The sequence below is a fragment of the Ursus maritimus genome, unplaced genomic scaffold (genome assembly GCF_017311325.1).
Source record: "Ursus maritimus isolate PB19 unplaced genomic scaffold, ASM1731132v1 scaffold_11, whole genome shotgun sequence".
NCBI classification, from domain to species: Eukaryota; Metazoa; Chordata; class Mammalia; order Carnivora; family Ursidae; genus Ursus; species Ursus maritimus.
The window spans coordinates 33,075,291-33,101,880 of NW_024423453.1; the positions used below are offsets into that span (position 1 = coordinate 33,075,291).

General features: G+C 35.1%; 1 long non-coding RNA gene and 1 other non-coding gene across 3 annotated transcripts in view; one reads left to right on the plus strand and one right to left on the minus strand.

The window, feature by feature from the left end:
• LOC103657980 overlaps positions 1-26,590 on the minus strand; it is a 172,985-nt gene that overhangs the window by 99,497 nt on the left and 46,898 nt on the right. The gene's annotated exons all lie outside the window — the stretch shown is intronic.
• LOC121101909 lies at positions 22,352-22,458 on the plus strand. Its single transcript, XR_005833948.1, has one exon. It is a non-coding gene; the product is annotated as a U6 spliceosomal RNA (small nuclear RNA).

Sequence of the window (26,590 nt, forward strand, 5' to 3'; positions counted from 1 at the left end):
CCTCTTTAACTATTGCATAAACATGTTTTACAAGGTTGGAATTGCTTTTTCCTTATATGTTTTATAAAACTCAGCTATAAAAGATTTAAGATGGGTGCTATGGTATGTTGATACATGGATGTTCATTCAGTTTTTGAGTGTATAAGTTTTTTCAGGTTTTATAATTCCTTTTGAATCAACTTTGGTGATTTTTATGTTCCTAGAAAAGTATTTGGTTCATTCATTTTCCAGTTATTAACATAAATCTGTTTATACTATTCTACTTTTTTAAGTTTTTACTTTATATATAGTGATACCTTTTATTTAATGTCTAATATTGTTTACTTGTGTTTTCTCTTTATTTTTTTATCTTGTTTAATATTGGAAAAATTCATTTATTTTGTTAGCCTTTCCAAAAATTAGCTTTTGGTTTAGCTGATCTTATGTTGTTTGTTTGGTTTCTATTTTCTTAATTTATGCTCATATCATTATTATTTTCTTTCTTCTATGTTGTTTGGGTTTATTTTATTTTCCTTTTCAAAAATATTTAAATACTTGGCTTATGGATTTTTTATCTTTCTTTAAAAGATATATTTAACTATTATATTTTAAAAAGAAACTGAATGAAATACAAGCAAAATAATTGTACCCCCCTCTTGCATATTGCAATTTTACTAAGTTCATTGTTTTCTGTCCCTTCAGTATATTCTACAATAGGACTGTGACTTTTTCTCATTTCAATAAGAGATTTCTGGTCACTTTAATCCGAAAAATAACCTGATTGATCAGGTGTTCAGGGGGAGGGAAGGATGAACAGGTGGAACACAGGATTTTTAGTATTTTTAGTATTTTTGTAGTATGACACAGTGAAGTCTGTATGACACTACAAGGGTGGATACATCTCAAATGTTTGTCCAAACCCACAGAATGGACAATAACACGTGTAACCCCTAATTTGTCAGTGTAGGTTCATCAGTTGCAACAAATGTCCCACTCTGATAGGGGATGTTGATAGTGGGGGAGGCTGTGCATGTGAGGGGGGAAGGGAGTATATGGAAATCTCTGCTTCCTCCTAATTTTGCTATGAACTTAAAATTGCTCTAAAAAATGAAATCTTCCAAAAACAAAAAAAGGATAGTCTGAAAAACTATAGCCAAGGAGACATGACAACTAAATGTAATGTGGGATCCCGGAACAGAAGAGGACATTAGGTGAAAACCAAATAAATCCAAAAAAAGTATACTTTAGTTAATGTATCAATATTGGTCCGTTGGTTTGTTAATTGTGACAAATATACAAATGTAAAATGTTGACAATAGGGGAATCTAGGTGTGGGGTATATGGGAATTCTCTTTGCAACTTTTCTGTAAATCTAAAACTTCTTTAAAAGTTTATTTTTTAAAATGTACACCTCAGTTTGCCTTCATAATTACCACCCAGGTTAAAAAAAAAATAAAACACTGACAGAAGTTTTCCTCAAAAAAAAAAAAAAAATCTGATTGCAGTAATTAAAAGAGTTGGTCTCATGCAGTAGTCAAAACTCTGAAATTCATTGAGTCAAAACTTATTCCGAATCTTAGTTCAGACCTGCTTCAGTAGGAAAATCTGCTGTGCAGAAGAGGGTTTTGGTCTATGCTTCTCTGTTCCACATCCTCTCACCTGCTCCTCACCTTAAGATTCTCCTCCCCAGCCCACTAGCTTGGTAGCCAGAAATTCTCATGGTTAGGAGCAGGAAGGCATTCCTCTGACAGCATTGGGGCTCTAAGGGTTTGGTGGATGTTCAAAGGCTTTCCTTCTATGCATTATATTAATTAGGAATTTCTAAAGATTCAAGCCCAAATTAAGGGACATTTTACAACATAACCGGCTAGTAATCTTTTAAGAATGTCATGGCCATGAAGACAAAGGAATTGTTCCAGACTAAAGGGGACTGAGGATACATGACAACTAAATGCAGTGTGTGATTCTAGACTTGGATGCTGGATGCAAAAGAGGATACAGGTTGGAGAATTGGCAAAATTTGGAAAAGGTTTGTCATTAGATAGTGCTATATGAATAATTTCCCAGTTTTGAATATTGTACTGTGGTTATGTAAGATTTTAACATTTGGGAAATCTGAATGTATACAGGGATTTTTTTGTGCTCTTTTCCAACTTTTTTGTATATCTGAAAGTATTTTAAAATATATATTTTTTAATGTATGTGCTTTAGATCTCAAGTTTAACTATCTAGCCCAGACTTCTCTTCTGAACTCCAGACCAGTATTTCAGTTGCCTGTGTGATATCTACACTGGATGTATCACAGACATTTCAAGCTTAACATTTCTCAAATTGAATTCTTGCCTTATCTTCAAAATCTCTTTCACCAAAAGCCTTTTCCAAATCCCTAAATGCCACCACTATCTATACAGTCACTCAAAGCAGATTTCTTGACATAATTCACAATATGCAGTCCATCACTAAAATCTGTTGATCCTATTTGCAAATATATATCTCACATCCATCTCCCTCTTATTGCCATAATATTAAGCCACTTTACCTTCTGTGCAGTATATTGTAATCGTTTCCTAACTAGTCTTCCTGCCATTCTCCAAACAGAATCCTATGTAATGCCTTTAAAATGTACATTAGATCATGACTCCCCCATTTTCAAAATACTTCAATTGCTTCTCATACTTAAAATTCAAAATTCTTAATCTGGTTTAAGACAAATTAAGCTCTATAACATTTGTCTTCCCTCCCTGACTCTTTCAAACACACATATACCTTTTTTTTAAGCAGTTCTGTATTTTCTAATATTATATCTGTAAATTTCAAGAATTTTGTAATTCATATAATAAGTAATCCACATTCCCATAATGGTTGTAATTATCAACATATTCAGGTAGTCGATTTTTACATGAGTGAAGCAATTTCAGACTTTCTTTTATGAAAATAAATTACTCATCTACTGTATTCTGTTCTGCTCATAGAGAATGCCATTTGCTTTATATTGCTATTTCATATAAAATTATTTTTATCTACAAAAAGAAACACACATATACTCTTACTATACTGTACATCATTTATCAGGCTCACAACACAACATACGTAAGCATCCTCCAGAATTGCAATTTATTTGCTACCTCAGGACCTATATAATTGTTATTTCTTCTTCATTGGATGTTCCTCCTACTGCCAAGACCCTCTTCCTAATAGTTTCCCCTTGACTGGTTTCTTTTCATCCATCAAATTCAGATCTTGGATTAAATGTCACCTTCTTCTAGAAGTTTTCCTAGCTACCCAACCTAAACTATGTCCTTCCCATTAGTCTCTCTCATAGCAACTTGCCCTTTCCCTTTAGAGCAGTTAGAATAATTCTTAATTATAACTTTATTTGTTACTTATTTGCTGTCTATGTCTCCCACTAGACTACCAGCTCAGTGAGAGCTGGAATCAAGTTCATTTTGCCCACCTTTATATACCAAGTACCTAGCTTATACTCAACAAGTACACGATGAACAATTAAGTAAATAAATTAATTAAAATATCGGTGCTGTGATGCACTATCCTCACTTACCAGAGGGACCAGGCAGTTCTAGTTCTGATTCATTGCATAAAATGTGAGTCTTGTCTAGGGAAACTGAGACACTCAATTTAGTAGCTGGTAAAAGTGTACTGTATCCTTCTGAGCAACAAGCTAAATTTGTTTTGTGATGGTGGCCTCCATAGGCTAGAGATGAGGAATTATTTCTGTACTTAGGATGCAGCAGAGGTATCCTTTACAGTTAATGTCGTTCAACACTTCCAGTTGGCAGTCATTCTGTGATTTAATGTGAAGTGAATAGTTTGGCCTCGTATGCTGGCTAGACATTCATCTACACACCAATTCCCTTCTGGAACCGCAATGCATTAGGAAATACATGTTGGGTCTCCATTTGTATGTCAAGAATATACCCAAAGAGACAGTCATTTCTGAGTCTCAGAACTATGCTGTTGGGAAAATCCAAATTATAAGCAAAATTGGCACTTCTTGTATCTGGATCAGAACATTCTGGGTATGGGATTGCAGTGGAAATGTTCTTATATAACTCCTTGAATTTTGGGAAAATGGGATGCATGAGAGAACTAGGTTTAGAATAGTTTGCCTTTGAGGTTTGGGAGGGAACATATAATTTCCAGAAGTAAAATGAAAGGAAATGAGAAGGGAAATTTCACTTTAAGGATTTTAATATCACCTTGGAAACTTGATAATAGAAATAGAAAGTGTTCAGATTTCAAGCTTTTCATATTACTGCCATTGTATTAACAGGATTACTGGCATCTGTACATAATTCTCTTTAATTAACTGAGTTACATAATCCAAGATGGACTGTGAAACAGAAGGTGAATTTTTTCAGGGTGTGACCTCAGAATTAACATATGCAATATCACATGGACTCACTTCAGAATTTCTTCTGATTATTTCTTTTAATTTTTCCGTGGGAGACATCCTTCATTTTGGATTTGGTTTATAAAGCCAATGGATTAACATAATAAATAATAAAGTTAGGAAACATAAGACATTAGTAGAAGGAAAACAACCTTATTAATTGGGACTGTTTTAGTTGCAAGAAACAAACCTCAAAACAAACCAGATTAAACAAAAGGGGGATTTATTGGAAACAAACTTGGGTAACTCATAAAATCAAAGATGAACCAAAGCAGCTTTGAAGACATCAAGGAATAAAATCAAGCAGTAACTCACAAGGCTTGTCTCTTTCAGCCTCTCTCATCAGTCTCTCAGTTTCTCCAATTGGTGAGAGACATAAAACCAGCATATACTTTCAGCTTTCTTACAACAAAGGTATAAAGAAAAATATTCTCACATGGAGTCACTTAGGGAAAAAAAATCTCAGGGAAGTATTTTGATTGGCCCAGCTCAGGTTAAATGCCCACTACCAAAGCAATCACAATGTCCAGGTGGATATGATAGGCCAATCTGATAGGGGGGCTTGGTCATATGCATAGCCCTGAGGCAAGGAGACAGAAGAGTATAATGATTAGAAACCCTACCAAAATATCAGGATTAAAGTGAGAAAAAAAGAACCTTCTCTTAACCCACCAATGGCTGAGGGGGATATTTTTAAGGGAAGAGAAAATGACTGGACAAAAGCATAGTATTCATCTTACTTTCTTCCTATATCTATCCCCCAGAGAAGAAAATGAGGAGAGGAGACGGAAGGGGAGGGAAGGAGAGTTGAGTTTTAACTAAAAACAGCAGGATTTCTATACCAGGGATTTACAGGAGTTACACACATACATTTCTCAGTGCATACTGTTTTTAGAAAAGGGTATGATAGGCAAAATAATGGCCCCAAAGATATCTGCATTTTCATTCTTGTGATCTGTGAATATGTTACTTATTTAGCAAAAGGGACTTCAAGGATGTGGTTATGGATATGGATTTTGAGAGGGGGAAATTTCCTGGATTATCCAGGGGGGGGGGACCAATCTAATCACAGCAGCACTTAAAAATAGAGAACTTTTTCCAGTTATGGTTAGAAAGAGATATGATGATAGAAGAAAAGCCAAAATAGGCAAAGTTGTTGGCTGTGAAGATGGACATACGGGACCAAGAGCTAGGCAGTACATGTGGCCTCTAGAAGCTGGGAAAGGCAGGGAAACATTCTCTCCAAAAGCTTCTAGAAAGGAAACTATCTCTGCCAACACCTTGACTTTGCCCAATGAGACATGTTGTCAGACTTCTGGTCTACAGAACTATAAGTTAATAAATGTGTGTTGTTTTATACCACTAAGTTCATGGTAATTTGCTAATACAGTAATAGGAAATCTAATATAAATTGGTATGAAACCTAATATAAGGTGACATGAATCTTAAGAATAGGCCATACACATAATCTGTTAATATCATTTGCTTCCAATGACAAAGAAAAATTATAAAAGAGCTGTTCTTGGGGGTAGGAGGATAGTTTTCAAATTCTGTTTAGAGGATTTTCCTATAAATTAGTGAAATTTAAGGGCATAAATTACACCACGTTCTCAAATGATGGAGTCTTTGGTGTCAAAAGGTCAGTGCATTAATGTAGTTTGTTTTTTTCTCTCATGACTTTCTTCCAGGTACCCTAAATTATGGGAAAATATCAGAAAAGGCAGTTGAGCCTATAATAATTAGACTCCCACTGGGTTTTAGATTTCAGTGATTGAGTGATGTTTCTGTTTCTCCTCCAACAGTCTTAATGGCCCAGAAACATTGAAGAAATGACCCTGACCTGATGGACAGAAGTTAGGTAGGGAGTGAAGGAGCATCGTGTAAGTCTGGACCTGCATTCAAGACCAGAACTGTAGAAAAAAGCCATTGTATTTGTCGGGTTGCTGATATCAGCAGTAATGCTCCACATCTTTGTAGGCAGGAATAAGTAAGACCACATCTACTTTCAGAAGAATTCCCATTATTAAAAGAACCCAACTGGGACTGTGACAGGAGAATGGAAATCCTGACAATCAATGCTACTTCCTTTTTGTTCAATACCAATAAATTAAATAGTTCCAAATTTGATCAAATAGTGGATGGACTAAATAGAATTAAAAGTAAACCACCTATAAACTATATAGGCCACCTCGCCATGATATCATCAAATACAAGCTATTTGAGGGTAGAGATTTTGTTTGTTCACTGCTTTATATTCAACGCCTGGCAGTAAATACTTAATATATACATACTGACTGTATGAAGAACATTCCAATCCCATTATGATTTTAGCAGGTGCTGGGAGGTTTTGTTTGGCTTAGAGTCCTCCTAATGAAATACAATCCTGACCCTCCTTAGCTAAAGAACAGCCAATTCCAGAAGAGCTCTTCCTTCTGCCTGGTAGTGTATGCCAGTAACTCAAAATGAGCAAAAATTCTGTGGCTGTTATAAAGACATACACGAGTGTCTGTTTATTTCCAAGGAAAGCCAATAAATGTCTAATAATACCATCTTCACCAAAGACATGACAGTGATACTGGATGAATCTTTTGGAGCCATACAGCTTCTCTCTTCCTTCCAAATTGAGAGCAACACCTCTTCTATCTTCTGCCTTCATACCTGTTTTTCTTTCTGCTTGGAAATTCTTCCCCAGAATTTCACCAATCTGGCTCCTTCTTATCATTCCTGGTTTAGCTTCAACATCACCAATTCAAAGTGGCCTTCTAACCTCAGTCACTTTATCATATCACCATGCTTTATCACTAGCTCATATTCTCTTGCTTCTTTGATTTATTTTGTTTTTGCCTTTGTTTTTATTTGATCTGTATATGTCTTCCCACTAAAACATAGCTCTAATTATTATTTAGATGATTTTGGCAAGCTTCAGAGTCTCAGACCATCAGGAGACCCTCAGATGAGGATCTAGTTAATAAGCATCAAATGAGATAACAATATAGACTGCCCAGCATAGAGTCAGTTTTCAAAAAGCAATGGTTTAGGAAAAAAAGATCTATTCAATTTATTAAGCTTAATTTTTTGAATGAAAAAAAAAGTGACAAACACCATTTTAAATTCTAAGAAGAAGAAATATAACTTATTATTTCATTAATAGCAAGACACATATTTCAGTTTTATAGTAAGGAATATATAGAAAGAGTGATAAAGATAAAACCTTGATGTTTTTCAAAGTCACGAGAGGAAATAATAACATTATGATTTTTCTTTTAATACAATTCTTTAGAAAAATAAAGAAATGAGTAAATGTTGGTAGGATTTGTCATTAAAGGCACTTTAACACCTTTTTAAGATGCAGAAACTATATGAAATCTTCCTCATTTTTTGCAAGGAAAAAGTGTTAATTTCATGATTCAAAATGTCTCACAAACTTACATAGTGTAATGAGCCCATCTTGTGGCCTTTCATAATATTGCCACTTTTAAAGTAAAACATATCTGTTAGTCATAGGTTTAAATTGTGTCATTTATTCAACAACCAACTTTGGAGCACTTACTGTGTGCTGACTGGTGGGGATACAGTGATAGGAAATGCAAGAAAAAACAAGATCTTTGCTCTGAATTCACATAGATTTAAAGGAGAAAGACATTTAAGCAAAGATAATTATAGTAAGACAGTTAAATGCTATTTTACAAAAGTATAAACTTAAGTTACCACACCAGAGTTAAGTAAAGTGTCCCCAGAATTCAGAATGAAACTAATGTATCTCCATTTCCAGGAATAACTGTGATCAATAAGAAATCATGTATCATTAGAGATTAGGTTAAATATTAATATCTAGTCTGCCATTCCATGAAGAAGTATATGAGAAAATTAAACAATGCAACTTTTGTATCTGTTGAAAATCAAATTGAGATAAAATTGGAGAATTATTATCATCTTGCACTTGTTAGCTCAAAACTCCCCACCACCTGACAGTATCACATTCTCCTGCTACATATTCTTATAATAATCTTTTTTTGTGGGTGGGGGTGACATAGGAGCTGAAAGCTGACTTTCAGCTGAGATTCTACACAAGTCATATCACATCAATCCTCTCCTCTCAACCCTCTGTGGTTTTCCATCTCAACTGAAGCAAAACTCAAAGTCTTTACACTGGCTTGCTTATAAATGCAATCTCCATTTCCACCTTCCTCCCTCTTGTTCATTATTACAGTTCCCATGCAGTAGTTCTCAAACATGCCAAACCCTTTCTTATTCAAGGATTTTGCTCTTCACCTGCCCTCTGCTGGACCACATTCCCCCAGATTTGCATATGGCTCATCTCCTTATTTATTTCTTTCAAATCTCTGCAGAAATGTTACCTCCTCAGTAGTACAGACTGAGGGGCATCCTATGTAAATATCACCAATATTGTAACAGCACTCCAGATGGTCCTAAGGGTTAACTTGCTTCAAGTTAACACACTCCGTGTTTGCTGACTTAAGGTCCTTAATCTATAACAGAACTAATTTACTTTCTTTGAGCTTTGCAGACCACTGGCCTTGAGGAATAAAGGACCAGAACATTCCCAGCCACAGAGGCCAGCAAGTCTGTCTGAAGCTCCCTTAGTCTTCTGATTAGCCCAACAATCATTTAGCAAAATGTTTTTCTTTTTTAAGGTCACAGAAATGACTTACTGACACCCCCCCCCCTTTGTGCTGTGTAGACCTTGCCCTCCTTTACAGAAAGAATAGAGTACTCCTGTACAAACCCTGGGTACCAAGAAACCAGACCTTCTTGCACAACCTCTGAGCATAGATATAACTCTGTAGCTGACATCATCAAGTCTGCATGTAATCAAGAAATGTCACAGACCACTGCATACCCTTAAATGATTAAACCCCTTTCAAAATCTCTGGACCAGGCAAAAACCTGGGAGTTAAAAAAAAAAAAATATATATATATATATATTTCTTATTTATTTATTTGTTTTTTGTTTGTTTGTTTATTTATTTATTTATTTATTTATTTATTTATTTTTGAGAAAGAGAGAACACAAGCAGGGGGAGGAGCAGAGGGAGAGGGAGAGAGAGAATCTCAAGAAGATTCCACACTGAGCATGGAGCCCAACACAGGGCTGGATCCCACAACCCTGAGATCAGGATCTGAGCCAAAATCAAGAGTCAGATGCTTAACTGACTGAGCCACCCAAGTGCCCCAGGGAGTTGGTCTTTGTACAAGATTCTGCCTTCTCCCCAGGTGGCTGGCTTCCTGAATAACATTCATATTCCTTACCAGTCAAAACTCTTCTTGAGTATTGGCCTTTCTAGCATTGGGCAGCCAAACTTGGGTATTATTGGGTTATCCCATAACAATACCCTCACTCCCTATCCCCTTTCTCTTTATTTTTCTCCATAATACTTATTGTCATCTTACTTATTATGTATATTTCCTTATTTATTCTCTGACATTGAATGAGGGCAGGTATTTTGTTTAGTTCACTACTCTATACCTACTTCTGAAAGCAATGCCTGACAGGAAACATGTGCTTAATAAGTTAAATATGAATAAATAGCACGTACTTTAGCTTATACTTGTATAGTTGTGTGATAACTTGATTGGTTGCATTAGTCAAAACTGTAAACTCTATTAGGACAGAGTCTTTATCTTTTTAAATTCTCTTTATTCAGAGTATTCATTAACTGTCTAAACTATGTCAGCAATGTTCTAAGCACTAAGCAAAGTTTTGTTTCATGGAACCTAAATTATAAAAATTAACCATTTATCTGGGGTGCCTGGGTACCTCAGTGGGTTAAGTATCTGACTCTTGGTTTCAGCTCAGGTTGTGATCTCATGGGTTGTGCCATCAAGCCTGGAGTCAGGCTCCTAGCTCAGCAGGGAGTCTGCTTGATAGATTCTCCCCATCTGCCCCGCCCACCATGTGCATGTGTATGCATTTCTTTCTAAATAAATAAATAAATAATTTTTTTCCAAATCACCAGTTTATCATCTATACATATACATACAAACATAATGATGCCTACTATTTAATGCAATGTTGCAAATAACATTTTCCAAAGAAGATGTAACACTTTCCATTTGTTATGGGTTGAATTGTGTCCTCAGAAAGGTATGTTGAAGTCCTACCCACCAGTAGCTCAGAGTGTGCCCTTATTTGGAAACAGGGGCACTGTTAAAATGAAGCCATACTAGAGTAGGGTGGGCCCTTAATCCAATATGACAGTTGTCTTTATAAGAAAAGGAGAGACAGACAAACAGGGAGAGAACGTCTGCCATGCAGTGACAGAGGCAGAGATTGGAGTTAGGCATCCACAAGCCAGGGAACACCAAGGATAGCCAGCAATTCCAGAAGATAAGAGAAAGACATAAAATAGTTTCTTCCCTAAAGTTTTTGGGAGGGCATGACCAAACACCTTGATTTTGGATTTTCAGCCTCCAGAACCATGAGATAATAAATTTCTGTTGTTTCAAACCATTCAGTATGTGGTACTTGTTACAGAGCCTTAGGAAATTAATACGACATCCCATATGTTCTTCTTAAAAGGTGATGTTGGCACTCATTCCATCAACTGTGAGTGTCTATGTCCCCTCCCTCTGAACCTGAGTGAATTTTAATGACTGCCTTGCCCAATATAGCAACACCATGTGACTTCTGAAGCTAAGTCATAAAAATGTCATTCACTTCTGCCTTGTTTTCTCAGGATCTTGTTCTTGAAATTTACCCACTATACTGTGTGAAAGCCCAAGCAGTCCATGGAGCCGCCTATGTGGAAAGGTATCAAAGTCCCTGGCTCAGAGCCCTGGCTGAGCTCCCAGACAACAGCCAGCACCAATTTGCCAGCCACATGAATGAGCCATTTTGAAAGTGAATTCTCCAGCTCCCAGTGAAGCCACCCCAACTAATATCATGTGAAATAAAGATGAACTGTTCCCACTGAGCCCTGCCAAATTACAGATTCATGAGTAGTATAAATAACTGTTTTTGTTTTGAGCTGTTATGTTTTGGAGTAGTTTGTTACACAGCAATAGAAAACTGATGCATATATGCCTATTAAATATTTATTGAATGAATAAATGATCTCATACTTTATAATGGTAATGTGGCCTAGTAAAATGGTAGGTCCCTCAAAAGCGGTCTAATTTAAAATGAGAAGGTATCTATTTTTTATTATCTGGACAGTCAGACACCATAAATGCACACATTGGTATAAATAACAGACCAAGGTTCTGGAAGAGGCTTGAAGGTATGGAATCTGGTACTGATGTAGAGATTTACCCTGGAGGGACTTAGACACATCATCCTTTGAGATGGAGTGATGGAGGTAAGAATTTTCCCAAAGACTAGCTTCTCGCTCCATACCGTTGAATCCTTGTTTCTCATCCACTAACTATGTATTACTGTTCCTGGCCCCACAGGACACATTCATACCACAATAAGACTTTTGGTCCCATACCTCCATATCATAACAATGGGCTAACTGACACAGCAGGTGGTAGGGATATTCTTAGAACCCATTCCTACACTATGATAGCTAGTAATTAATTACACAGAAATGACTACAAATCACATAAATATTATGCACTAAAACTGAACTAATTATATTTCCTATTCTATTCGCAATTAACTTCATGGTATATCTGTCTTTGCCTCTGTCCATTTTAACTCCTCCCTCTTCCTTTCCCTGCCCTACCCAACACACACACACATACGCACACACACATCACACACATACCTTTCTTATTAGAGCTTAAGTTTTGATCTTTACTAAAATTATTAAAGTCATAAGAAAATCTTAGTGTCAATTTTAGGGCAAGACTTCTTCAAGATAAAAACATGAGAATACTATATCCCAATACAGGAAGGCTTAATCAGAAGCTTAATTTGGGGAAGAAATATAATTGAGAAAGGAAGATAAATTCTGGCCAACTACAGTGCTATTGTCTGCTGGTATTTGCAATGTAGCTAGACTAAATCAATGCCTAATATATCATGTTCTAGAAATTTGTAATATTAAATAACGTGATTTTCACAAAGATTGATTTTCAAGGATGATTGGGGAAGTAAAAAAACTAAAGGTGAAGGATAAATGGTTAGCATTAAATAACTGTCAATTATTAAACTTCAGTACACAAAAATTTAGAAGCCTATTATGGATATTGAGATGAGGGGGAGAGAGAGAGAGAGAATGAGTGTGTGTGTGTGTGAGAGAGAGACAGAGAGAGAGAGATTATTTTTTTGGTCTTGGTTTTGCTTTTTATTACTTTTTTAAATTACTTTTTGACATGGGATATTCTACGGGGAAAAAGTTGACATCTTGGAAAAAATGTACATTTGTAAGATAACCTTATTAATTAGTACATAATTCCAAGCCCGTAGAAGTCTGAGTAACATATTTTAAGAATGTTCTTAGTTGTTTTAGCAAATAGCTTTCCAAATTCCCAAATGTCCACCCTCCATATGCTACTCCGATCCTTGTAGTTGCAAGTACAGTATGTGTGTAATTTAAGAACACAAATAAATTCTTTCTGAGTTTCTACTTCCAGCTTCCACTTACAACTTCTGGAAGTCAATTTTGCTTTTCAATTTAAGTGCTCTGGGTGGTTTTGTTGTCTACATACCTAAGTCACTAGATATTTTTTAACCATACTTGGCTCTGTTAGTATAAGCTGAAATAACTTCCTCTTTTTTTTTTTTTTCATTAAATAGTTCAGAAGCCTCCCATTGCTCCCCTCAACAACAGGTTTTTTTTCCTTAATGTTGAGAATTTTGGTGAAAATACTAACCCACCTACTCCTATTTACATAGCCTTCGTTTAAACTGAATAAAACCATGTTGTTTTAAAGTTCTTGGTGTTTAGCACTTCATTTCACTTTTCTTTAAATTATCTTTGAATTATTTTCAAGATATTTTTTAGAAAACTAGGATGGTTATGGATCCAGGGCAGTATATCAGAATGTAAAGACTACAGATTCTGGAATCTCACAGACATCAGTTCATTCCAGCTTTGCCACTTTATAACTTTATGTCTTGGGCGGGTTATTGTTATTTAACAATAGGCTCAATTTCCTCACTGTACTTTGAGCCAACACTAATATCTGTCACTGGGTTCTTGTGAAACATAAATATGGTCACATAAAATGAGTTTAACATAGTATCCAATACAAAATAGGCATTTAATACATATTAGCTATTATTAGTATAATTGACGTATACTATTTATTTTCTTCATTCTACCTCAGTTAACACCATAAAATGTGATAGGATTAATGACAGGCTTAAATAGACAAATCATGACTCTCTACCCTCCCTACCAATAAGCAAGTAATTCTTAGAAAATCACATATCAAATTAAATTCCAATTTTTTAGTGAGAAATAAGACATAGTCTGACAGGGGAAAAAAGGTTTTTTTAATTCAGTAAAAGCTGAAATGTATTTTTAGGATAGCTTGGTTTGTAGCTTAACCAAAAAAGATAGAAAACTCCCAGAGGAAAATATACAGCAAATAAAAGCAGAAAGAAATAATACGGACTTCTCTAAGATCTGAGCAAATACGACCTTGTAGAGGAAAAGACCAGGAAAAGTTGTTCAGATTATGTGATGCTGGAAAAAAAGTTTCCTATGAACACTTTCTCGACCCCATTCACTCACACATAGAATTATCTATTCATTCACCTTACATTTATTAATAGAGCCTACTATGTGCCTGGTTTTTTTTTCCCAGGCACTGGGAATACACAAGTGAACAAGATAATAATAACAGTACTTTAATAGCTAATGGAAGTGATGAAATAATAGTATTTTTAAAATATCTTCCTAAAATATCTTCCACACATTTACTCTAGCTGTCTGATTGCCTAAGGTAGATTAGAATTTATAGCAAAAAGAATGTAAAGGCAAAGACTGAGTTAATATTCAATAACTGACATTCAAAAATACGGTTATACATCAGAATCTTAGATTTAAAACAAGACTATTGGCTTGGATTTTCAAAATCCTCTATCTCCCTTTTAGTATATGAAAAGCAAATTAGAGAAATCTTTGCTTTGCCTATAGCATCCTCCAAGAGTACAGAGATAGTCCTTCAGTTTAAGACAATCAGAATAGCTCTGAAATAGTAGGAGGAAGTTCACAGACACAAAAGAAAAACAGTTTAGTCTTCTGGCCCAAGGAATCATGGGAACAAGAAAATAGGACAGGCAAGACATAAGCCTCCCTGTTTTCCTTTCCCAAGCTTCAACCAGAAAAGAGGCAATACTAGATAATGTGAGGAAAGTGTTTAGGAAAGGGGATCTGCAGGAGCCTAAGTAAGACCAATCAAATCAGGGAGTGCTGCTGGGTCCTGAGCAAGCCAAACAAAAAATATAAATTATACCAGCCACGGCTCAGCCTTGAATGTTGGCAGGACATACTGCACCCAAGTATTCTGACATATTACCTGAAGACCAAAGGAGGCAAAAGATGACATTTGAAGATGCTAGCATTTCTCTAATTTGATAAGGGTGTTTTCACCGCACCCATCCTCCTTATCATCATCGCTAATTGAATTGTAACCATGTTTCTGATATTGTATCTTCTCTACCTACGAAGAAACTTAAAGATAGAATCAAGAATTTTGGAATATTAGCACCTGAAAAGGATGCAGAAAAAATCTAGTTCCTCCTAAGAGAGTTAACTGACTTGTCTATATTTATCAACGGGTCAGTGGCAGAGCCAGCACTTGCCCCTGGCTTCCTACCCCTAGACCTCTGCCATTTTCCCTAGAACAACTGGCTATGAAGGGAGAAATAGGATTTGAAGACTCTAGTAGGCAGAATTCTAAGATAGCTCCTAAAATTTCCATCCCCCACTGTAGAGGTGCAGCCTTGTATAATCCCCTCCTTTTGAGTGTGGGTGGGATTTAAGGATGTGATAGGATTTCATTCCCATGATTAGATTAACTTAGATGACAAAAGTAAAGGAGGGAAGGGATGTTACACAGCAGATTACTAATACAGGTATGTGTTCCTATATTTCGCTCAGTGTATATTAGTACCCAGATGTTATTGGTGATTTTTTCAGTAGGTGTTTTGAGATTTATTCATGACTGATTCCTATGATTCACATTTTAATTATATTTGTTAGTCAAATATATACTGTGAACCTATGATTGCCTGTATCTATATAGCTTACATACTCAACACCTGTGAAAAAGTCTTCTGTGTTACACTTTAAAAGACTTACTCAAGAGGGTAATGGTGTTGTGCTTAGTAACTACAATGGAATGAAACAGTCAAAGAGGGGAATGTTATATATATGAAATTAAAAATCACAAGATGGATCCTTAGGGAATGGTGACGTAGGAGGTAGGGAGATCACAATCTGGTTCAAGTTCAGCTTTACTGAGGACAATATTTCAAGTGTAAATAAATCAAGTGCGTCAGATTATGGCCAGAATAAAATTACTTGGCATAGGTGGAAAAAACAAAATATTATGTTGCCATAGCAAGCCAGGTATATTTCTATAGGCTAGGAATGTGTTAAAGATAGTAGCTGACAAATGCACAGTAAGTTCATGTTCAACAGCTCACAGTAACATTAACTTCTGGTTATCACTACTTATCACTAGTACTGATATCTATCTAGTTCTATCCATCCACAATATGAAAAGCAAACTGTTTCAACATCACTTTATGTTTTTACTTAGACACTTCACAGAACAATCTGTAGATCAGAAAGTATTTACTGAGAATCATTTGTTTCATTCAATTAACACTTAATGAGTGTTAAGGCCAGTGCTAGGTGTTGGAAATAAAATGATAAAAGCCACAGCCCTAAGGAATCTTGACTCTAATTGATCTCCTTTAATATTCTTTTATGTCCTCAGCACTGTGCTAAGCCCTATTGGTAATCAGTCGTAATGATATGCCAGGTTCTTTGCCTAAAGAAATTTGACTCAGGGAAATGGGCATAAACATTCTTAATACTAGTGCTAACTTGGTTGAAGCAGATGATCTGTGCCATAATATGTTAGAGAAAGAGAAGTCACTGAGGACTAGAATAACCCCAAAAACCTCATGCAGGGAGGCACTCAAGCTTATCCTGAAAAGATGGTAGAGCTTAGAAAAGCTAAGGAAATTTTTAAGGCATTCTGAGTAAGGAGAGCATCCTAAGAGAATGGGTGAAGGTGGGAATGGGACTGGAATAAAGTTAACATGTTTGAGGAACATGAAGAAATTGTGCCTATATGAGCAGAGGGTGTTTTCTGATTGAATACAGAGAGTGGAAAATAAGAATTTCACGTAAACGTACAGATCCAGGTATAAATAACATGTTTTTATTCAGCATTTTCTCATTTAGAAGCGCTATCATTTTTGGAATAGATGTCATACTCAGCGGAATCTGTTGGTAACTTTAGTGATATATAGAAGCACTATAATTCCTCTCTGTGTAATGATACTCTGAAAATTTTATCCTCTTCATAGCTACTTTAACAAGCCTTCTTGTACAGGTCTTCTGAAAAGCAGATTGGAGAAAGAGATGAGGCCCTCAAAAGACATGCTCATTTAACAATATATGCTTGGCATCAGCTTTTGTTGCTATTTTTTGTTGGTTGGTTTGGAAGGGTTGGGTGGGTTGGTTTGGTGTTTGATTTTGTTTTGCTAAGAACAAAAATTCCCAAGGTATGAAAGTTTGAAATATCATTGGATGGACTTGAGAATTAACTTAGTAAAATGTATGAGAAGTAATAAAGCTCCAAGGGAATGTCAATAAGATGTCTTATAAGGTAACTTAAATACACTAAAATATTATAGGATAGTTCAAGAAATACAGAATCTCATCAAGATATAAAAAAAGTTTACTGCAGCCTTGGTAGGAGTACAGACTTTTCCCTTGTCAAATCAAAAGAAAGAATTTACCAAGGGTATAATTTTATCCCAAAAATAATAGGTTGTAAAACCAGAGCCATCTAAGGTGTGTGGACTTGAAGGACCCTATGTTCATAGAAATCATAATATCATCTGTTGCTAGGGAAGAAACACCCACACATCTACAAAAGTAGATCCCATGTTCCAGCCTCAATGCCTGGCTTGAAATAGTCACAATAGCATGGAAGTGAACTGTTGATATAACCTCAACTTGTCTGAAATGACAAAATTGTTCCGTCAGTGGTAAGTATTTTCTTAACCTCCAGGATAGTTTTAGAGTAAAGGAATTAAGAAGTAAATCAATCCACAGTATTAATACTCTTGATTATGAATACTTTTTGTAATTTAAAGTTCTTGTAATGTTTAAGAATTGGTACATTGGAGAATATAACAGATTAGTTTTGTGATTCTAATAGAAAATGTATAATTGATTTCAGATTTCTGATTTTTAAGTTGAAAGGAATGAGAGTTTAACTTAAGTTCAAAGCGTTTCACTCTTCATTGAGAGAGTGCAAAATATTTTCCTATCTCTGGAACATATTAATAAATTAATTAGGAGCTCTCTTAAAGGATATTCTGATTAGCTTATAGAGATAAATGGGCACTTACATAAATCAAATATTTCTAAAATCCCAAAAAAATAAGGAAGTTGAATTTTTAATACTTTAAATGTGCTAGACTTAGGTCTCTTATTAAAATAATTTTCTGTGCTTTACATTGACTTTATTACACCTCTGATTAGTTAAGGGGAAAAACCCAAAGAACAAAGCCACAGATCTTCTTCAACAAAAGAGAGTCTCAGAGCCTCATGGAAAAAGACTAAGTTACTTTAAACCACTGGCACTTCAAATAATTGACTTTGGGGTATGGGTTTCTGAACTGATAGTGTTTAGACAACTACCAGTGGACTGATTTTCAGGATTTTTTTTCCATGAAACAGAGGCTTTATGAAAGCAGATTCCTAATTTAAGATCCAGTAGAACAAGAATACATAGAACTGAGCAAATTAATGTGGGAAATGTTATTGTAATTATTTGGAATATTGTCTTGTTATAAGGTTCTGTCTTCTGGATATATGAAGTATGACTCTAGATTTATAAAGCTAATTCAAGGAGACATATATTAACACTCTGATGCACATATGTAAAAAATTAGGCTAAACCACATGAGACCATCCCTGTGGGGGTGTGTGTGTATGTGTGTGTGTGAATAATCTCTAATATTATTATGATCATCAGGTGGGGAAATTATGGGGAAAATTGTGAAAAATACTGAAATGGGTAAGGGAAGATTAATGAATGACCTTTCAAAGGAACACTAAGTATTGTTTAGTGTATGCCTCCAGGTTATCTGCAAGTCTGCCCCTTTCTTTATCTCTAACTAAGCTGTTATACAACTCAGCAAATTATTAAAAAATGATGTAAGTTTTTACATGTAAATTATTCTTATCCATAGAGATGTAAATGAATTTCGTCCCACAGAAGTACAATTTCACCACCATCACCCCCATTCCAAAGAAGAACCTATTGGTAGCTATTAGCAAATTCATTTCACAGTTCTTGATTGCCTCTAATTTTTATTTTACATATTACTGGTTTCCTTATTATTAATTAAATAAAATAGCTGACACATTTATTTTATATTTGTACAAGATCCATGATATTGCCTCTTTTAAAAAATTATCCTTCAACATAAGCATGTTACAAATCATTTTATTTTAAATTTTATTTCAAACTTGCTATTAGGAAGCGCTTTCTAAAAGAACCAGTTCAAAGACTTGTGTCGTGTTAGTGATATTTCATAGGATTAAAATTTTTTTAAAAAGAGTGGTTAGATACTCATTGTGAGACTAGATACAGAAGACCTAATTAAACATCATTAAACTCCTCGTAAAGATGGTTAAAAGTTGTTAGGGTACTTCCATGATTGACAATCAGGAGGGGTTTCCCAGAAGAGGTTCTTAAAATCTATTGGTAAAATTGCTTAAAATTTCATCAGAAATGTTAATTACTTTCCAAAAAAGGTTAGTGGACTACCTTGCTCCAGACTGTTTAGGAATGATTTTTTTTCACATCCTGAACATTTTTAGAAGAACCTGAAATTTGCTTCATTCCTAGGTTTAATTAATTACATTTAAAAGAGCTAAGTACTTTAAAGGAGTGTTGCTTAATAAAGTCATCACTTGCCTAGTCAGGCATCTGAAGTACTTAGAAGGAAAATCAAACACATTAAATTTATTAAATGCAATTTAAATGTTTCATAATAGAGGCACCTGAGTGGCTCAGTTGGTTAAGTGTCTGTCTTTGGCTCAGGTCATGATCCCAGAGTCCTGCTCGGTAGGGAGCCTGCTTCTCCTTCCTCTCTCTGTCTGCCGCTCCCTCTACTTGTGCTTGCTCTCTTTCTCTCTGTTAAATAAATAAAATCTTAAAAAAAAAATGTTTCATAATACGTAATTAAACTTGTAAATGAGGTTTGTTGTACAAGCAAGTTTAATCTTTTCAACTGGATTAAATGATCATAAATCAAATGTCTTCGAAAATACAGTTATTTTATTTTACATAAAACTATTAAATTTAGAAATTTTAATAAGTAAATTGTAAGTTAAACAAGAAGTTTTAGGAATATTTAGAGTATTTTTACAATATATTAAGTATAAATATTTTTTAAATATATAATCCTTTTCACAATCAAAAGCCAACACTCAAATCGACAGTCCAAGGCTGAAGCGCACTGCATAACAGAAGTCCTGATTTTCATTAATAAAAATGAAATTTAAAAAAATTAAAATTAAAATTAAATTAAAAAGAAGTGTTTCCCTTGTCGTAGGAAAGTTGTATTGATTTTTGAAACTTCTGTTTCAGTTATATGTGTTTGTGCCTATTATTGATCACAATATAAAATTTATTTTTTACTGAGGATACAGTCAGAAAACTTTGAAAGTCACTGATACAGACACACCAGTACCTCCAAGTAGCTCAAATTCCCTATCAACTGTTTTTCTTTAATTCTTCAGCCATTAATAATTCCTTAACCTAGCACTTAAAACCACTGGCTCCCTACTAAACAATCTAAGACATCAAATGCAGGACACACTGTATTTCTTCATGTATTTGCTCATTTCCTACCTGTTGTGTATTGGTTTGATATGATTTCAAATCCACTTGTTTATGACCTAAGTGAAGTTTTTTTAATGCATTTGATTATGACAAAGACTGTTCTCATGAATAAAAACTCAGTTGCTCAGCTGTCGACATGCCCCACTGGGACTTATCAAAAAACATAAAGAAACAACTATGTCAAGGGGACATTTACACTATAAACACCCAACGTTTGTAAGGATTATCTGAGAGTGTTCTGTCTGGGCAAGGGGTGACTCTTTGCTGATCTAAATAGCTCTCCAAAGACTTTGGGGCTATTAGCTCCTGCCACAGTAAAGGCAACTCTTACCAGCAGTAGTGAAGAGTGAAGTGGCCCTGCAAAGGAGACCCTGTGGCCTGTCAGTACCAGCACCAGCGATCCCTAGCAACATGCTCTAGCAACAGAGGACTTTTATTTTGGGGCTGGCAGCTGGCAGTTCTCCCCTGGTTAAGCCATCACTCCTTAGTATCAACTTCTACCTATAAAGGTATATACTTCAGCTAAATTTTGACTATTTTCCTTTTATCTCCACTTGCCTGGAACAACAGTGTAATAAATCTATAATTTCTTTGGAGTATGTTATATCTCTATGAGCTTATTAAGAGACATTATCCTATATGCTCTTGGCTTGTGGAATTCCTGCAGTGAACCTGTGTTTAAATAAATTTCTGGCAAAGGCATAGTCAGTCTCTGAGCATTAATTTGTCACCCAAAACAAAACACCATTCACTGCCTAACCCAATACAAATCCACTTATTCTGAGAACCCAAGCCTGTTCTTAGAATATCACCAAGGATCTTCTAGTGGTTGGTCTCTTTTTTTTTTCCCCCTAAGTAGGCTCCATGCCCAACATGGGACTTGAACTCATGACCTGAGATTGAGAGCTGCATGCTCTACTGACTAAGCCAGCCAGGAGTCCTGGTTTCCTTTCAATCTTATCTTACTCGGGTTCCAAGGCTTTAATCATTTCTTCCTTCTTGACATTCTTTCCTTCCAGGGCACCCATGGTACTGTTGTCATCAACCTCCTCTCTCTTTCCCTATCTATCCAACTCTTCTTTACCATCAAGGCTGAGTTTCAAACTTATTTCTCTTAAAGACTTTCAGAACATTCCACACCACACTAATCTTTCCTTTCTCTATAGTATTGCAGCTCCTAAATTTTATATCATATTATGTTAGTACATAGCTAATTATTTTCTCATTCTGTCTGTGGCAGAATTTTAAGACATAAAAATTCTTAGTTAATTGGGTCATAAGCATCTTATCACTAAGTCTCCTTAGCTGCTCATTTCAATCATATTTTAGAGTGGCTTGTCTTGATAGTACCCTAATTCCTAGGTTCTAACAGCATTTCCTAGAGTGGAAATGTTATCTCCATAATTTAAAAAAATTTTAAATGGTGAATTCCTACTCAATTTTCAGGATTAGTTTGTACTTCATTTCCTCAGTGAAGCCTTTCCTGACACTACTTTCCCTAAATCATTCATTACTTTCCTCCTCTATGTTGCCAGCATGAACATTTCTCACAATTATGAATCACACTGCACTATCCTTACTTGTTTTAATGTCTACTTTGCCCACTGAACTGTGGGCTATATGTGTGGTATATGTGTACTGTGGTATAAGTGTGCAGGGGTGAGTGTGTGTGTGTGTGTGTGCATCTACCTATCTGGTACGAGATGCTTGTGTAGTGTCTGTGGTATGTATGTGTGTGGTGTGAATATAAAAAGATTTTGGGGCACCTGAGTGACGCAGTCAGTTAAGCCTCCGACTCTTGGTTTTGGCTCAGGTCATGATCTCGGGCTCCGAGCTAGTCCTGGAGGCTGCTTGAGAGTCTCTCCCTTTCCCTCTGCCCCTCCCACTCATGCTCTCTCTCTCTCTAAAAAAATAAATCTTAAAAAAAAAAAAAGATTTTAAGTGCTTGCTTCAGCAGCACATATATGAAAATTGGAACAATACAGAGAAAATTAACATGGTCCCTGAGCAAGGATGACAGGTAAATTCGTGAAGCATTCCATATTTAAAAAAAAAAAAAGATTTAAAAAGATCTCTTGGAAAATAAATTAAGCTTACAGATGTTTTTGTAAATATGGGCTTCCTTATGATCCTTCTGGAGAACAAAACCATGAGGCAAATGATGTTGTATCTGTAAGTATGAATGTGTATATATATACAAAGTGTATCCTTGTAAACACTAATAATTCATACGTAGATGCAATTATAGCCAATATCATGTAAGGTATTTTTTTAGCTTCACATTTCAGAGAAATTCTAATTAAAGAATTAACTCTTTATTAATTTTTATTAATTTTATTAATTTATTTTTTAGTAATTTGTATTAAAGAAGTCCTCCTATAACACACACACACACACACACACACACACACACACACACATATACTGTTTATTATAAAAATTTGGTCTCCATATTTAACAGATTCATCATAGATGGTGTTTACCTGGTATGGTAGGTTGAACAGTACCCCTAAAGGTTAATGTCCATCAGAACCTCAGAATATGATTTTATTTAGAAATAGAGTCTTTGCAGATGTAATTAGGGAAGAGATCCAGATGAGATCGTACTGAATTTGGGTGGGCCCTAAATTCACTTAGTGTCCCTAAAACAGAAAAAAACCACCCAGGGATACATGAAAGGAAAGTCATGTGAAGATAGAGGCTGAGATCAGAATTATGCTGCCACAAGCCAAGAAATGCTAGGAACCACCACAAACTAGAAGAGGCAAAGAGGAATTCTCCCCTAGAGCCTTTGGTGGCAGGACAGCTCTGCTGATACCTGCCCTCCAGAATTGTGAGAGAATAAACTTTTCTTGTTTTAAGACACCAAGTATGTAGTGACCTGTTTGAGCAATCCTAGGAAACAAATAACACCACTTATCAATTATTCCTTACCCTTACTTAGATAATAAGTACCTCTTGTATATGCTTTAGTGAAATAATCATTTTGCCTTCTGAAGCTTTCCTTTCATTCATACTTATCTTTAAAAATAAAACAAATTCAGAAATCAAATGAGAAAATGCCTGAAACTTAACAGGATTTTCATTTGACTCCCAAACAGTCCGAAGAGAAGCAAAAAACACTATGTGTATTATATCCAATATCAATAAAATATATTTCACAAACTTGAACTAGGAGTTTTAATTTGTGCTTTAGCAGTAATTTTCTTTTTAATTTTTTCCAAATCATGTATTTCCAGAATTCAATTGAGTTATTAAATTTATTGTTTATTACTTCAAAGTTGTCATCTATATTTTGAAGTTTTTCAAAACTATTCAAACTGAATCTCTTTCACTTTTGCCTCTTCAATTACCTTTAGCCTATTAGCCTTTAATTGCTCTCAACTTCCCCTGAAAATTAGAAAAATCTAGCTTTTAAAAAAATATCTAGGCCTTGCCCCTATGCCTAGAGCATCTGATTTAATTATTTAAAATGTAGCCTAGCAGCAATATATTTTGCAAATATATTTAAACTTTTTTTTTGAACTCTCTACAATTCATTCCCATGGACACCTGATGTTGTGGGCCACTACTTTAAAGTGAACATGCATGCCAACTGCTAATCTTAGAGGCTAAATTATTTGCTTTTTTCATACCATGTACTTACTATTTATCAGCAGAATTTTATAAAAACTGTTCATCAATGGTAGACAAGGATTTCACACCAGTAAGACTTTTTAGAAATAAAATAAATTGTTGAAAACTCCATATAATCATCACCATAAAATCACCAAGTAGAAAGGAACCTAATGGAAAAGGATAGAGAGTCCAGAATAAAACACATGTGTAGATGGTCAATTAACTTATGACAAAGGAGCCAAGAATATACAATGGGGAAATCAATAAACTGGATAGCCACATGCAGAAGAATAAAACTGAGTCTCTTTCTTATACCATACACAAAAATAAACTCAAAATGGATTAAAGACTTGAATTTAAGACCTGAAACCAAAGGATCTCTAGAAGGAAACATGGGAGAGTAAGCTCCTTGACACTGGTCTTCACAATGTTTTTTGTTTTTGTTTTTGTTTTATTTGATACCAAAAACAAAGGCAAAAAAAAAAAAAGCAAAAATAAACAGGTAGTCAAACATACATCAAACTAAAAAGCTTCTGCATAGCAAAGGAAATTATCAGCAAAATAAAAAGACAACATATGGAATGGAAGAAAATATTGGCAAACCACCTATCCAATAAGGGGTTAATATCCAAAATATAAACGAAACTCATACAATTCAATAGCAGAAAAACAAAGAACCTAATTTAAAAAATGGACAAAGAACCTGAATAGATGTTTTCCAGAGAAAATATACAAATGGCCAAGAGGCTCATGAAAAAGTGTTCAACATCACTAACCATCAGGGAAATGCAAATCAAAATCAATGAGATATCACCTCACAGCTCTTAGAATGGCTATTAACAAAAACACAAGAGATAACAAATGCTGGCAAGGACTTAGAGAACAGAGAACCAGCACGCACCGTTGGTGGGAATGTAAACTGGTGCAGCCAGTGTGGAAGACAAAACGGGAGTTCCTCAAAAAGATAAAAATAGAACTACCATAAGATCCAGCAATTCCAGTTCTGAGATACATATCCAAAGGAAATAAAATTATAATCTTGAAAAGATATCTGCACTCCCATGTTCACTGCAGAATTATTCACAATAGCCAAGATATGGAAACAACTTAAGTGTCTGTCAATGGATGAATGGATGGATAGATAAAGAAGATGTGAGGTAATAGATATAGATGATATAGATATAGATGTATAGATACAGATATAATTCAGCCTTAAAGAAGAAGGTAACCCTGCCATTTGCCACAACATGGAGAAACCTGGAGGGCATTATGCTAAGTGAAATAAGCCAGAAAGAGAAAGACAAATACTACATGGTATCACTTACATGTGAAATTTAAAAAAAAAAAAGGCAAACTCAGAAACAGAGTCAACTGGTGATTGCTGGGAGGTAGGGAAAATAGGGAGAGGTTGGTAAGGGGTACAAACTTTCAGTTATAAGATAAATAAAATGAGAATGTAATGGATAATATGGTGACTATAGTTGTTAACACTGTATTGTAAAATTGTAATTTGATAAGAAAGTAGAACTTTAATGTTCTAACCAAAAAAAAAAAAAAAAAGTAAATATGTGAGATGATAGATGTGTTTCCTAACTCAATGGGGGGGAATTTTTTCACAGTATATATATATATTAAATCATGTTGTACACTTTAAATACCTTACAATTTTAGTTGTAAATTATATCTTGATAAAGGTGAAAAAAGGGAAAAAAGGGACGAAATCAGTCATGAACATCAACCCTTTCAACCTGTTCAACCTGTAGATAAGATATTCCAGTTCTGGGAGTTTAAAGAATCTGTCCAAAATTTAACAGCTAGAAAGCAGCAGCATGAGACATTAAACTGGTTTTCTGATTACCTATCTAGTATGTATAGAAAGTTATAATGGTTGAAAAAGACCTACACTTGTCTTCATAAAAATGAGGAAACAGAGAGGAAGGAGTGTTTCACAGACTGGTAAATAAATTTTTTCGATGCTTTTTAAGTGTCACTGAGTTTTTGTGAGAACTATTTCCTGGGTCAAAGACAAAATAATAAAAAGTCTCCCTGTTATTTTTTGTTTTTTGGGGTTTTTTTTTAAAGAATGACAGAAAAAAAAAAGAATGACTGCAAATATTCAAGATTTGTATGAGAGTAAATGGGTTTTAACCCTATTAAATTTAAACTACATTTTCAATATGGCAAATTAGCACAGCCTGCTGACTCTGTCAACCAGAATCAACCCTGGAGAAACTATAAAAGAGGAAAACTATAAAAGAGGAAAACTATAAAAGAGGATTCCAGGTATTAACGGCAATTATAACTGTGGGAGACATCCATGCAGAAATGGAAGACTCTGTCTTGAACAGCTGTTGGAGGGGATAGTGGATGCAGCCTAGGGCAGAGGAGCAGAAAACACTGCAGTGAGAAGGTAGGTTGAAGAAAAATGTTTAGGCTGTATTCTTGCCCATCCCCAGAATTGTCTTAGGATAGTTACTATTTGCCCCTTCATTGCAGAATTCAACTAACAATAGCCCAACTCTTGGGTGTCTATGTATACATGATAGTGTCAACACAAGGTAA